General features: G+C 36.6%; 1 protein-coding gene across 1 annotated transcript in view; it reads right to left on the bottom strand.

Annotated features, from left to right (window-relative positions):
- Positions 1 to 2,487: 2,487 nt before the first annotated feature.
- Positions 2,488 to 15,342, bottom strand: part of SHROOM4 (shroom family member 4) — a 283,821-nt gene continuing 270,966 nt past the window's right edge. The window contains exon 10 of the transcript XR_010125372.1: positions 2,488 to 2,805. The gene's annotated coding sequence lies outside the window, so the exon portion shown is untranslated. The remainder of the gene's footprint in view (positions 2,806 to 15,342) is intronic.

The raw sequence follows: 15,342 nt of genomic DNA on the forward strand, positions 1-15,342 counted from the left end.
TGTATAGCACAAACTGAGGGGTCTATTCTACAAGGTGGAGTTAACATTAACTTCTTAATTCATCCTGATCCCTAAAGGTCAGCCTCAGAGAGATGAAAGATGTTTAGGTGGGAGCTAAAGCAGACAGGGGGAATCTTGGGGGTGGGAGCAGCTCTCTGATGTTGATCTAGAGATACCCATAAGGTAATTTAAATCAGTTGCTCAGGAGTCAGACAGAGCTTGTACAAGTGAAATTATAGGCATCACTCACAAATGGATCCCTCTTTCATAACCATTTTAAAATTTTGTTTACTGCCGTTTCCAATTTAGTTAATAAAATGTAGGTTCTGTGAGAGCAGACACTTGATTTTGCTCACTGCTATATCCCTAGCACCTATAATAGGACATGACGTAGAGTAGGAATGAAATAAATATGTTTTCAATAAATCAATGAATGAATAGTATTTTTCATTTAAAACCAGACCTTTTTCTTACATTTCTTCTGGTGACTCAAGGCCTTTTCTACCCAATTCTGAATATTGTCGCTTCCGCAGATGTTGTCTACAGAATCATCTAGAACAAAGGATCTTTACAAGTATCCAACAACTGAAGTAACTATACCCGTATTGGTCATGTTTAAAGCCGTCATCATTGATTTAAGAAACCACATCTTCTCTAAGAGCACTCATCTCAGTCACCTCCCTGCTAGCCTTTCTAGGTGTCACTGAGACAATGTCCCATACTTCCACAGATCTTGATCCTCATAGACAGATATTTGCCTGAACAAGAACACACTTAGATATTAATTTCATTTTTGTAATCTATTCTACAGTGACAAGTAGACTGTTTTCAAACTACAGTTGATTGAATAAGAAGTAGAGCACAGTACTTTTTGCCATCCAGAGTCTATTTTCTTGCACCATTAACTCATGCACAGATCAATATCTACACTATCAAGGCATGAAATGAGAACCTACCAATTATATCATCCATTTGTGTGTTTCTCTGACTGTGTCTTTTCAGCAACTAGATTTTAGCAAAACTTCTTCCCAAACTACAAATTTGGGGCTGATGGTCTGTCCTGAAATTGTTAAAGCATTTCTTCTTCTCTCATTCTGCTATTTCATAATGACCTTAGTCTTATTTTTAATGTTGAATGTGGCTTTGATTTTGTTTATTTATAATTCAGAGGTGAGCAATAAATGTACTGTTCAAACAGAAATATCTATAATCAAGTTATGGATGTCTGTTTATATTCCATTTATACACACTTAGGAGGAGACTATCACCAAAGTTGCTGGTTGGGTGAATTTGAATAAGTTGATGCACATTTAATCAACAGATTGAATGAAAAAGGATTGCCACTTGCTAATTGAATGGAGTAACAGAGGAGGAAAATTTCAAAACATGCCTCTCTTTTGCCAAAGGAGTAAATCTGAAGAAAGCTCTTTTTCTTTCCTTTTTTAGGCTGAAGTAGCAATTTCTAACCCTTATTGCTTTTGTGGCAAGTGACAAGAAAATGCATTTTTGTGTCCAATTCCTCTTTTTCATTGTTTTGCTGCCATAAAACTGCTGGGTGCCAACTAGGATGTCTTCTCACCAAGAGAAGAAGGGATTCTTGTCTGATAGATAATATCAGTGGGGCAGCTATTATTTTGATTTGCTTATTTGGAAAGCTGAAGTTTACCTGTATGCCTTTTGCCAAGCAAAGAAATTCAGTGAAAGGAAGATGAGAACTGAGAAGAGCCAGAGTTGTGTTAAGATACTTAATTCAGCCTGGGCAACATAGGGAGACCTTGTCTCTACAGAAAACAAAATTATCTGGGCATGGTGGCGCACACCTACGGTCCCAGCAGTCCCGGCTACTTGAGAGGCTGAGGTGAGAAGATCGCTTGGGAATGGGAGGTTGAGGCTCTGCACTCCAGCCTGGGTGACACAGTGAGACTCTTGTCTAAAAAAAAGATACTTAATTGTCTCTACACCAGATTTCTTCTAATAGCATGGTTTCAACTGTTCCCAGAAATATCCAGCTATTCTCTGCCCATGACTCCATATCTTCCAGCCTCTTTTAGTAACTATGTTTTAATAATATTATCAAATTTTGCTCCCTAATTCCCTGTATTATATCCAAATTTCCAAATAGTTTGGGGTGCCTTTTATTCAACCTCTAACAGCAATCTGAACTCATATGAGTCAGAAGGATACTTTACCAATACTGCACTGGTTCCATAAAAAGCATGCAGTTCTCATTAGTGCAGTCAACAGAGAGTCAGCAAAGGGATTATGTGGACAATCATCTATCAGGCTAACCACCCAAGCCTCTGACCAAGACTATATATCTAAAACGCCCTAGAAATACTCCTATTTTTTTAATTCTAAAAACGTTTATTTTTCTAATTATAAAGGTAGTTGCTTATAAGAGAAAAAAGGTTGGAAAATATGAAATAAACAAAACCAAAAGCACAAAGAAGATAATACAAGTTACTTTAGCTTAACACATTATCTTACTTTTGGTCTTTCCTGTGTGCAAGGACCTGTTTCAGTTACTGCTACAAAACTTAGTGGCTTAGAACAATAGATTATTATTTCTCATGCTTCTGTGTGTTGACTTGGCAGTTTTGTTTCATGTGCTGTCAGTTGTGATGCTGGGATAACTGGACGGTCCAAAATGATCTCATTCACATGGCTAATAAGTTGGTGCTGGCTGTTGGCTGATTGCTCAGCTAGGACTGTTGTCTAAGGGCTTGGTTTTCCTTCATGTGGGCCTCTTCACACGGCTTCTTGGGTTTCCTCACAGCAACACAGCTGGGTTCAAGAAGGTGTGTACTAAGTGGTGAAAGCAGAAATTTCAGATATTTTAAGACTCAACTTCAGAAGTTACAAAGCATCATTTCTGCCACATTCTATTGGTGAAAGTTAATCACAGGGATAGCCCAAAGTCAATGTGGGAAGGTGTGAACACTAACAAGTATGGTTCACAGTGGGGGGTTATATTGTAGACTAGCTTCCACAGAGCTCTTTCCTCCCCTTCTTTCCTTCCCTCTTTCCTTCCCTCTTTTCTTCTCCTTTTTTCTCTTCCCTTTTCCCTTTTCTTTTCTTTTGTTTTCTTTGAGTTTCGCTCTTGTTGCCCAGGCTGGAGTGCACTGGTATGATCTCGTCGCAGAGCCCTTTCAATCCCCCTGCCCCAGCCACCTTGTCCCTCTGTAGCCACAATGGGGCAGATTTGTGAAATGTGGATGGTGATGGTGGTGTGTATATGTAAGGCAGTCAGGTTGAGGGGATCAGTTTAATACACAACTGAGCTCCCCAATGCTGAATGACTCCTTATGTCTGGTTTTTGTTCTATTTCTAAGTAAATGACCATTGAAAAGTGTGATGAAAATCAGGGTCTCAGCTTAAATATCACGTCCTCAAAAAAGTCTTGACTGTACACTCTGTTCCCATTTTAACTAGATTCCCCCCATTATTTTCACCTTCGTTTATCATAGTTTTCATAATTTCTAGCTTATGATTTTTTATGTATTCATGTAATTATTTGTTTTATGGTGTTTTGTTCACAATTCCATCAGCCACATGAAAGCAGGGAATTAGTGTATATTGTTCAGATAAGCACATAGCACAGAGCATAATAGAGAATAGGTGCTTGCTGAATATTTGTTGAATGAATGGGTGACTGAAAGGAAATCTGAATGTCTGTCCTCATCACTCTTTCACTCACACACATGCAACTATAATAATCAGTCCTGGCTTGTAAATAGGAAGCTCTTAGTAACTATCTTCCTCAAATCTGTTGGAGATAAAGAAAGTGAGCAGGGAAATTTCAAAGTCCTATTGTGATATCTAGTTTCTATAAGAGAAGGCTATTTTCAGGTTCTTTCTATAATGAAAATTGCAGTTTGGTTTTCATACCATTTCATACCACTTCCAATGACCCTAAATTGCCACCTGAATGTCTCATGTTTACATTTACTATAACCAGTCCCATTTCAGCATTTGAGATTCAATCCTATTAGCTTTCAATTCTCTGCCATTGATACCATCATGTACCCAGTTATCCCCAATCATCTTTGCCACTTTGCTCATCTCCTCTTTTCTATACACAGTCATTTTCCAAGGCCTATTCTGTCTTCTATTTTCTGTCTTCTATTCTCAGCTTCCATACCACTACATTACTTCATATCCCTACCACCTCTTTTCTGGGTAAATCTCCTTCCTCCACTCTTGTCAGCTCCAATCCATTCTCCACACTGTCTGTAAGAATGAACTTTCTAAAATGTAAATCTAACCATGTTACTTACTATCAGTATTAGTCCACTGCTAGGTTGAATATTTATTGAATGAATGGGTGACTGAAAGGAAATCTGAATGTCTGTCCTTATGGCTGCTACCATAGGTTGTGGCTCTCTTATTTTATATACAGAAAAAATGGACAGCCTCATTCATTCATTCTTTAAGTTCAACAAACATTCATTGAGTACTTATTATGTGCCAGACACTAAGAAAACAAAAATTTCATGATCAGGTTTCCATCTTTGAGGAACCGACAGTCTCATTGGAGCATATAATGATTCTGTTATTGCAATCTATTAGTGCTATCAGAGGCATTTTATTAAAATAGAGGGCAAAGCAACAAACTGTTTGGGGGATTGGAACATGGGGAAGAGTTGGGGTGGAGAAGTTGCAGGAATGGCAGAATAAATGAACTAAGTCATGAAAGAAGAGAAGTTCAACCAATGGCCAAGGAGAAGAAATGTATAAAACAGAGGAAGAAGAGCACTTGTAAAGGCATGAGGATATGAGAAAGCAAGGCACTCAATATGGCTAGAACTTAAGAGTGTACAGGAAAAAGAGGGGGAAGATGTGGCCTAAACAAAGGTCATAATTCTGTAAGAGCTATGTACTACCTACTATGTAGTTCTGAATTTGAATTGAAGGGTTTTAAGTAGGATAGTGATATGGTTTGCATCCGCGTTCCCACTCCCCGCCCAAATTTCATGTCAATTGTAATCCCCAATGTTGGAGGCAGGCCTTTGGGGGAGGTGATTTGATCATGGGGGTGGTTACTTATGAATGGTTTAGCACCATCTCCCTTGGTGCTGTGTTGAAATAGTGGGTGAATTCTTGTGATATATGGTTGTTTAACAGTATGTAGCACCTCCTCTCTCTCTCTTTTCCTCCTGCGTTAGCCATGTGAGATGCCTCGCTCCCCCTTTGCCTTCCATCATGATTGGAAGCATCCTGAAGCCCCCCAGAAGCAGAAGCTGCTATACTTCCTGTACACTCTGCAGAACCATGAGCTAATTAAACTTCTTTTCTTTATAAATTATTCAGTCTTCGGTATTTCTTTATAGCAATGAGAGAACGGACTAATGCAGACAGTAACATGGTTACATTTACATTTTAGAAAGTTTACTCTTACAGACAATGTGGAGAATGGATTGGAGATGGCAAGAGTAGAGAGAGGAGATTTACCCAGAAAGGAGGTGATGGGAATCTGAAGTAATGTAGTGGTATGGAAGCTGCGAATACAGGACAGAGTGGAAGAGTGACATGAAGGAGAGTACTGGAAACAGAGAGACCAGATAATATTAGGGCTGAAATAGGATTGGTCAATTTTGTGACTCTAGCAAAAGTGGTATCAGGTAGTATTGAGACTGAAACCAGATTTCAGTGGGGGAAGTGAGCAAGTAGAGACAGAATAGGCAAATATTTACAGACATTTGGAATAAAGAGTAATAGGATGATGTTTACGAGGAACAACATGGGTGAAGTTGACTCTTGTTAATTTAATATTGTTCTTTAGCAGATGAGAGTTTAGGGTATATATTTACTGAGAGGAAAAAGTCCACGGGAACAGATAAGTTGACTTTACAGGAGAAAGATGGGATAGTTGCTGGAGAGGGACCCTAAGGAGATAGAAGGCGAAGATAAAATGGAACTCAAGAGGAGAGTGGTGCAGTCGTTGCTCACTCTCAGACTACAGTAGTGATGAGGGTGATCTTGAAATCAAATGGGCCTAGATTCAAATCTCAGCTCTGCCATTTGCTATCTGGGTAAACCTGACAAGCACTTAATCACTCCAAATATCCATTTTCTCAGTTACAAATTGAGGATAACTAAACCTTTCTCACAATGTAGTTGTAAGGATTACATGAAAGAGTAAATGATTAAAATGGTAGTTATTACTACCAATGAGAACAGGATGGGGTAAGCTAGAGATAAACTTGGCAGTAGAAATCCAAGAATGGAAAGATATTCCAACCGAAGTCCTGTAAATTTCTCAAAAAAGCTTAGCTGATAAAAATTCAAGCAATGGGGGTGGTTAAAGTGTTGAAGGAAAGTGTTAAAAACTTGGAAACTGCTAAGAGGAAGGAGAGAGTGAGGTTTGAGAAAAAAAAGATTGCTGATCAGCATCAAGGGCCTTGACTTGATTCCTGTCCTTCAGTCTCTTCCCCTCAAATCCATCTTGCACAGTAGCACTTGATTAATATTCTCAAAAGGATACATTCATCATGTCACTCCAATACATGTCTACTAAATAAAGTTCATGCTTCTCTGTTTGGCATTTCATGCCATCTGCATTCAGATGTCTTCCTGCTATGGCAGCTTCTGCAAGCCCACAAACCAGCTAGGATATTTACAGTTGCCATATATGTCTTTTGTTTCCAATTCTGAACCTTGTTTGTGTTATTCCCTGTACTCTCAACTGAAGTTCATTTCAACAGTTTATACTGTGCAAGCTTCAGGGTCCTGAAGAGCTGGGTTCCAATATGAACTCTTCCACTAACCAGCCATATGATCTTGGGCAAGGGATTTTGCTTCTCTGTGCCTTAGTTTCCTTGTGTATACAATAGGGTATCTTAGTCCATTTTGTACTGCTATAACATAATACTTGAGACTAGGGAATTTATAATGAACAGAAATTTATTTCCTCACAGTTCTGGAGGCTGGGAAGTCCAAGATCAAGGAGCTGACATCTTATGAGAACCTTCTCGCTGCCTCATCCCATGGTGGAAGGTGGAAGAGGAAAAGAGGGTGAGAGAGAGAGAGGCAAAAGGGGGTTGTACTCATCCTTTTGTAACAAATCCACTACCACGATAGTGGCATTAATCTATTTATGAAGGCAGTACCCTCATGGCCTAATCATCTCTGAAAGGTCCCATCCCCCAATACCATCACAATGGCAATTAAATTTCAACATGAGTTTTTGAGGGGACAAACCATATCCAAACCATAGTATAGAAATAATAATAGAAATCATGTAGTGGTATTGACAGGATTGCCTTAACGGATGTTAAAAAAAAAAAAAAAAGAAAGCAATAGTACATCACCCTGCACATAACGGAAACTCAGTAAGTGGTAACTATCACTCATTTGTTTACTAAACATTTACAGAATACCGGTTATATGCCAGGCACTGTGCTAGGCCTCATGGATATGGAGACGAACACTAACTACACTTGAAATCCCGCATTCCTAATTTAGTATAGGGACATCATCACGGCCTCAAGGAAAGGTTAGTATTGGTAATGAGTCTTGAAGAACTTGTAGATATTGCCAAGCAGTCAAGAGATTTAAGTGAAATACTCTAACTTTTTAAAAAACTTATGAAAATACTTGGAAACAATCAAAAGCCTGGTTCATTTGCTGAGTAATACAAAGAGATTGGGCATTGGTTGTAATTGTTATTATAAGCAACACAAACTTAATCTGAAGCTGAAAAGATATTTATTAAAAGTATATTGGGTAGCTTCGAATGCATGATGGGAAAGGATAGAGAAGGACAGGAATTGGTAAGAGATGCAGCCAGATAAGTGGTCAGGGACCAGGTCATGAAGAGCTTTATAGAACATAAGAAATTTGAACACTATTCTGTTGGTGATAAGGACCTGTCATAGGGTTTTGTTGTTGTTGTTGTTTGTTTTTCAAAGACAGTGACATCATTTGTGTGTTATAGATACATCATTCTGGCTGTTGTGTAAAGAATGGGGAGGTGATGTGTTTAGACTAGAGCATGAAGACCATTATGTCAAGGTCAGACAAGATGATTGCTGAATTAAGGCAGAGAGAGTAAGACTAGAGACACAAGGATGAATTACAGAGATCTTTGGAGGATAAAATCAACAGGACTTAGTGACTTTATTGGATTTAAGGAAAATAAGGGATTGCAATTAAGGCTGATTTACAGGCTTTTGTCTTGGGGGACTAGGTAGACACTGGTGTAGTTCATTGAGACGGATAATATAGAAGAAGGAGCAGATTTGGAGGAAGGTAGATGCTAAGGCCAGTTTTGCAGATGTTTAATTTGAAGAGTCAATAAACAGCTGTGTGAAGACTTTCAACAGGATTTTGGATGCACAAGTATCAAGTTCCAAGCAAGGTAACATAGATGTAAATTTGGGAGACACTTTAATATCAGCAGTACTTGAAACCAAAAGGGTGAATTTGATCACCTAGGGAAAGTTTATAGAGTAAGTGCAATAAAGACAGAAATCTGAGAAAACTCAACACTGAAGGAGCAGGTAGAGAAAGAAGATTCTGAAAGACAGAATATCAAAGCATAGTTTGAGAAGTAGGAGGAGACTCAGGAGATAATGGCATCACAAAAACCAAGATGGGAGAGAGTTTCAAAAGAGGATTGGTCCACAATGTCAAACTCTGCTAAGAGTTTCAGATGAAATCAGGACTGCAAAGCCCGCATTGATTTGACAGGCAGCAGGTCATGAGGAAATTTATCTGTGGGGAAAAGTGAGGGCAGAAGCCAGACTGCAATAGTTTGAGGAGGGAATGAAAAGAGGAAGTGAGAAACTATGTGTAAACAACTTATTCTATAAAAGTGACTATAAAAGGAAAGAGAGTATTTCCAACTTCCAGAAGAGCTAAGCAAGCTCAAGAAAATTCCCCCCAAAAGATCTAGTAAGCTGTTCAAAATTAACAAAGTCTCTGGAGATTGATCAAAGGGCTTACAAAAAGTTGGGAAACATTTATTTTTAAAATGTACAGAAACTTGATAAGAACAGAGGGAGGCCATGGCATATGGGCTAGGGACTGGAGCCATCCCCAGCAGTTATGTCATGCAGAAAAACTGTTTCAGCAAGCTTGGTTGCCAAGTGGCAATTCTCATCTTCCCTGACTCCTGGGGTGGAAGAACTATCTTGTGTACATTTGGCAGTTGGCAAACATCATCATATCCCATTTTCCACAGTTCTGTTCTATGTAAAGCCTATATAGAGTTGTGGAAGCAGCCTGGAGCGGCCTGTTTTCCATCCCCAATTCCCACTCTGTAGGGAGAATTCAGACAGGGTAGCTGGTGAAAAGAATAGTCCACTTTTCCCGCACATCTCTGTGTTATGGGAAAGCAGTTTCATTGTGTTCACAGTCAAGTTGTAGCCCCATTCTTGCCAAGATTTCCAAGGTGGAAGACCTATTCCTGGTAGAATCAGTGGCCAGTGAAAGTTGAGATCACATCCTCTCCAGCTCTGAGTTGCAGAAGATCTATACTAAGCAGTGTCAGCAGCTGGAGGTGGCACTAGTGCACATGTGCACACACAAACACACATTATCTGCTCCAGAGGAAGGATCTGAGTGAATATACAGTGAACAACAAGTTCCCCATCCCCCATCTCCACACCCCTGCTTCTGATTTGTGATGTGAAGTTTCTTCCCAGAGGCATGTCCGAGCAAGCCTAACACCAGGGAACCCAACTACAATTGGGTGAGACTGTGGAGCAACTTATGCTGCAGAGCATTGTTGAAAACAATAGAGAAATCAGCTAGAAATTAATAGAGGCTAACAGTTGGTCATAATACTATTGGAATCAGATCAGCCACAAGCTTAAGAATAACATCAGGTAAAGAGACTGTCAAACAGAGCCAGGTTAAACCACAGTCAAGCCTGGCAGTCAGGAAAACTGTGTGTATGCCTAAGGCTGTACCCTCTGAGGAGCAACAGAAGTTCTGAATTAAGGGGAAATACACTTCATTGAAGTAGTCCAGTTGAGTCATGAGGACGCAATTAAGCAATCAGAAAAAAATCCTGAGAGGGGATCTAGACTGGTTTCAATAAATTATCTAAAATATCCATTTAACAAAAATTATGAGACATGCAAAGAAACAGGAAAGTATGAACCATATACAGAAAAAAGGCAATAGAAACTGCCTTTGAGGGGACCCACATATTGACAAAATAGACAAAGATTTCAAAGCAGCTATTATAAATATCTTCAAAGAACAAATCAAAACCTTGCTTAAAAAATTAAAAGAAGGTATGATGACAATATCTCATGAAATGGAGAAATCAATAAAGAGGAAGAAATTATACAAAAGAACCAAATAGAATTTCCAGAGTTGAAAAGTACAATAACCAAAATGAAAAATTCACTAGATGGATTCAACAATCGATTTGAGTTGAAACAAGAAAGAATCAATGAGCTTGAAGACAGATTAATAAAGATTATGCAATATGAACAGAGAAAAAAAGGATGAAGAACACTAAACCATGTGGGACATAATTAAGCACACCAACACATACATAATAGGAGAACCAGGAGTGGAGAGAGAGAGAGAAATGAACAGAAGAGTATTTAAAGAAATAATGACTGAAAATTTCTTAACTTTGATGAAAAATATTAATCTACACATGCAAGAAGCTCAATGAACTCCAGTAAAGATAAATGCAAAGAAAGACACACGTGGACACATTACAGTTAAAATGTTGAAGTCAAAGACAAAGAGAAAAAATTAAAATTAGGGATAAATGACTCATTATGTACAAAGAAGACATAGATGACTTCATATCAGTGACAATGGAGTCCAGAAAGCAGTGGTGTGACATCTTCAAAGTACTGAGAAACAAAACAAAACAAAACCACAAAAAGCTGTCAACCAAGATTTTTTTTTTTTTTTTTTTTTTTGAGATAGAGTCTTGCTCTATAGCCAGGCTGGAGTGCAGTGGCACGATCTCAGCTCACTGCAATCTCCGCCTCCTGGGTTCAAGCGATTCTCCTGCCTCAGCCTCCCAAGTAGCTGGGACTATAGGTGTATGCCGCCACACCCAGCTAATTTTTGTATTTTTAGTAGAGACAGGGTTTCACCATGTTGGCCAGGATGGTCTCGATCTTTTGACCTCATGATCCACCCGCCTCAGCCTCCCAAAGTGCTGGGATTACAGGCGTGAGCCACCGCCCCCAACCCCAAGAATCTTGTAGCCAGAATATCTACCTTTCAGAAATGAAGGGGAAACAAAGACATTTTCAGATCAACAAAACCAGAGAGAATTTGTTGTTAGAATACCGGATTTATAAGAAATATTGAAGAAAGTTCTTCAGGCTGAAAACAAGTGATACCAGATAGAAAGTCAAATCCACAAGAAAAAATAAGCACTGATAAAGGTAATTGTGCAGGTAATTATAAATAACAGTATAGCCAATTTAAAAGTCAATCGCATAAAAGATGTATGCATGTAATTGTATTTTGGACTTATATAGAATGTAATCAGTTTGATAATAAAAGAACAAAGCTTGCAGGTAGGAAAAAAGCTGATTTGGAGTAAGAAAATGACACCATATGGTAACATGAATACAAAAGAAGAAACAAAAAGAACTCAAATAGCTAATTAAGAAGGCTACTAAACTGTTTAAAAAATACTTGTCCTTTCTTCTCTCAGCTTCTTTCAAATACATAAATTTATATAATGTAATAATTAAAACACTGCATTGTTGGTTTTAAAATATATATAGATATTATCTATCTACATATATATAACAATAATAGCACAGAACATGGGCAGATAGAGCTGTATAGAAATAATATTTTTATATCATAATAGAATTCAGCTAGTATAAATATGAATTGGATTCTGATAAGTTAAGATGTATATGGTAAGCCCTAGAGAAATCACTAAGAATATAACTCAAAAAATATAGTGAAAAAAATAATTAAAGGAATTAAACTGTTACACGAGGCATATTCACTTAGTGCAAAACAAAGCATTAAAAAGGAAACAGGAACAGAAAAGACATGAGATATATAAAAAAAACCAAAAGCAAAATGACAGATGTAAATCCAATTTATCAATAATAATATTCAATGTTTAGGGATTAAACAATTCAATCAAAAAAGAAAGATTATCATATTGGTTAAAAAACACAGGCTCACTAAAAGATAATACCTAATAATAAGACTATAGGAGGCTTCACTTTCCTCCACATCTAACCACATTAACAGGGTTCCTTTATAATTATAGTGAACTGTAGCTGAAAAAAACTTGCAGACTCTATTTATGAGGCAGTTGCTAGGCAAACCCAAAGATATCAGAGAAGACAAAAATAAGAACACTAGAGGAAATTGAAGTTCACCTATATCTACAAAAAACATTAAACAGAGCTTAGTTCCTAGCCAGATAAACATAAAACTTCACCCTAAAGGCATAATTATCTCTGTTCCTATTACTTGATACATGATATCCGGTTTTCAACAAAAAATTACCAGAAGCACTAAAGGGCACACACACAAAAATGCATCAGAATGAGACTCAGATATGGCAGAGATTTTGGAATTACCAGACTGGGAATTCAAAATACCTGTGAATAAAATGCTATGGGCTCTAATTGAAAAAGTGGACAACGTGCAAAACCACATGGGTAATGTAAGCAGTGAGAAGGAAATTTTAAGAAAGAATTGAAAACAAATTCTAGAAAGAAAAATACACTGTAACAGAAATAAAGAACGCCATTGATGAGCTCATTAGTAGACTGGACACGGTAAAGGAAAAATCAGTGAGTTTGAAGGTATGCCAATAGAAGCTTACAAAACCGCAAAAGAAAGAATAAAAAAGACAACTGGGAACAATTAGAAAAGGTAAAACATAAGTGTAATGGGAATATCAGAAGAGAGAAGAATAGAAGAAATATTTAAAATAGTAATAGCTGAGAATTTCCTAAAATTAATGACAAACACCAAAGCCCAGATTCAGGAAGCTTGGAGCCCCAACAAGCTGGATAAATACCAAAACATCTACAGGTAGGCATATCATATTCAAACTTCACAAAATCAAAGACAAAGAGAAAACTGTGAAAGAAGCCAGAGGAAAGAAAAGTTGTGAAAGAAGTCAGAGGAAAATAAAAAACCTTACCTACCAAGTAGCAAGTATAAGAATTATATCATTCTTCCTTTCAGAAACCATGCAAGCAAAAAGAGAGTGAAGTATAATATTTAAATTTTGAAAGGAAGAAAAACCCCGCCAACCTAGAGTTCTGCATCCTTCAAGAGTGAAGGAGAAATAAAGACTTTCAAAAAGCAATTAAAATTGTAGGGCGTTTTCACTAGTAGACCTGTTTTGCAAGAAATGTTAATAGTTCCTCACAGAGAAGGGAAGTGATATAGATCAGAAACTCAGATTTACATAAAGGAAGAATGTTAGAGAAGGAATAAATGAAGGTAAAATAAAATCTTTTATTTTTCTTATTCCTAGTTGATCTAAGAGATAACATGTTGAAATAATAATAACAATGTATTTGGTGATTGTAGTTTATCAATAAGTGAAATAAATGACAACAATGTTATGAGTGATGAGGGATAATTTGGAATTACTGTTATAAAACATCTGCATTACCTGTGAAGTACGCTATTATTTAAAAGTGGACTTACAGTAATCGTAAATTATATTAAATTGTAAATGCATACTGTACACTCTAAGGAAATTAATAAAATATTAATAAAAGAAGTATAATATGCTAAGAAAGGAGAGAAAATGAAATTATAAAATATGTACAATTAAAATCAGAGAAGTCAGAAAAGAGGGGAAGATAAAAATGAACAAACAAGTGCAACAAACATAAAAGAGTTACAGACATGCTAGATATTAATCTAACTATATTATAATCACCTTAAATGTATATTCTATAACTGCATCAATTAAAAGTCAGAGGCTGAGTAGATTAAAAAACAAGAGCCAACTACATGTTGTCTAAATGAAACCTTTAAATATAAATAAATAGATTAAAAGTAAAGGGGTAAGATAAAGTAAAGATACGCCATGCTAAGTATAATCAAAAGGAAGCTGGGTTAGCTATATTAGTTTCACAAAGCAGACTTCAGAGCAAGGAAATTTATCAAGGATAAAGAAAAGTATTATATAATGATAAAGAGGCATATTCTCTAAGAGGATGTAACAATCCTGAATGTATATGCATATAAAGACAGAGCATCAAAATATGTGAGACAAAAACGAATAGACCTACAAGGAGAAACAGATGAATTCATTATTATAGCTGGAGACTTCACCACCCCTCAATCAGTAATTGACAGATGCAGTTGGCAGAAAATCAGTAAAGATATAGTTGAACTCAACAGCACCATCAATCAACTAAATTTAATTGACATTCATAGAATACTTCATCCAACAAGAGCAGAATACATATTATTCTCAAGTTGACATGGAACAACACCAGGAGAGACCACATTCTGAGCCATAAAATATACTTTAACAAATTTAAAAGACTATGAATAATACAAAATATACTTAAAGATTACAATGGAATCTTAAACTAGAAATAAGTGATAGAAAAATAGCTGAAAAATTTTAAAAATTTGGAGATTAAGCAACACACTTCTAAATAATACATAAGTCAAAAGAAGTCCTAAGAGAAACCTTAAAATATTTTAAACTAAATGAAAATGAAAATACAAATTATCAAAATTTGTGGGATGCAGTAAAATCAGCGTTTAGAGGGAAATCTATAGCATTGAGTGCACAGATTATAGAAGAAAAAAATAAAAAATCAATAATCTTTGTTTTCACTTTAGGAAACTAGAGAAAGAAGAAGAATATAAGTCTGAAGCAAGCAGAATAAAATAAAAATTAGATCAGTAATCAATGAAATTGAAAACAGGCAATCAATAGAGGAAAGTAACAAAATCAAAGGCTGGTTCTTTGAAAAGATCAAGAAAATTGATACATTACTAGCCAGGCTAACCATGAAAAGCAAATACAGAGGACATCAAATACTAATATCAGAAATCAAAGAGAGCCCATGGGTGTTAGAGAGGATAATAAAAGAATATTATGATCAATTCTATGCCCACAAATATGATAACCTAGATAAAATGGACCAATGCTTGAAAAAAAAAAACTACCAAAACTCACACAAAGAGAAATAGATAATCTGAATAGGTCTATATCCATTAAAGGAATTAAGTCAATAATTCATAAGCTCCCAAAACAGAAAGTAGTAGGCCCAGGTGGTTTTACTAATGAATTCTACCAAGCATTCGAGGAAGAAATGATACCAACTCTTTATAATCTCTTTCAGAAAATATAAACAGAAGAGAACATTTCCTAACTCATCTTATGAAGTCAGCATT

This window comes from Pongo pygmaeus, chromosome X (assembly GCF_028885625.2).
Source record: "Pongo pygmaeus isolate AG05252 chromosome X, NHGRI_mPonPyg2-v2.0_pri, whole genome shotgun sequence".
In the NCBI taxonomy this organism is placed as follows: domain Eukaryota; kingdom Metazoa; phylum Chordata; class Mammalia; order Primates; family Hominidae; genus Pongo; species Pongo pygmaeus.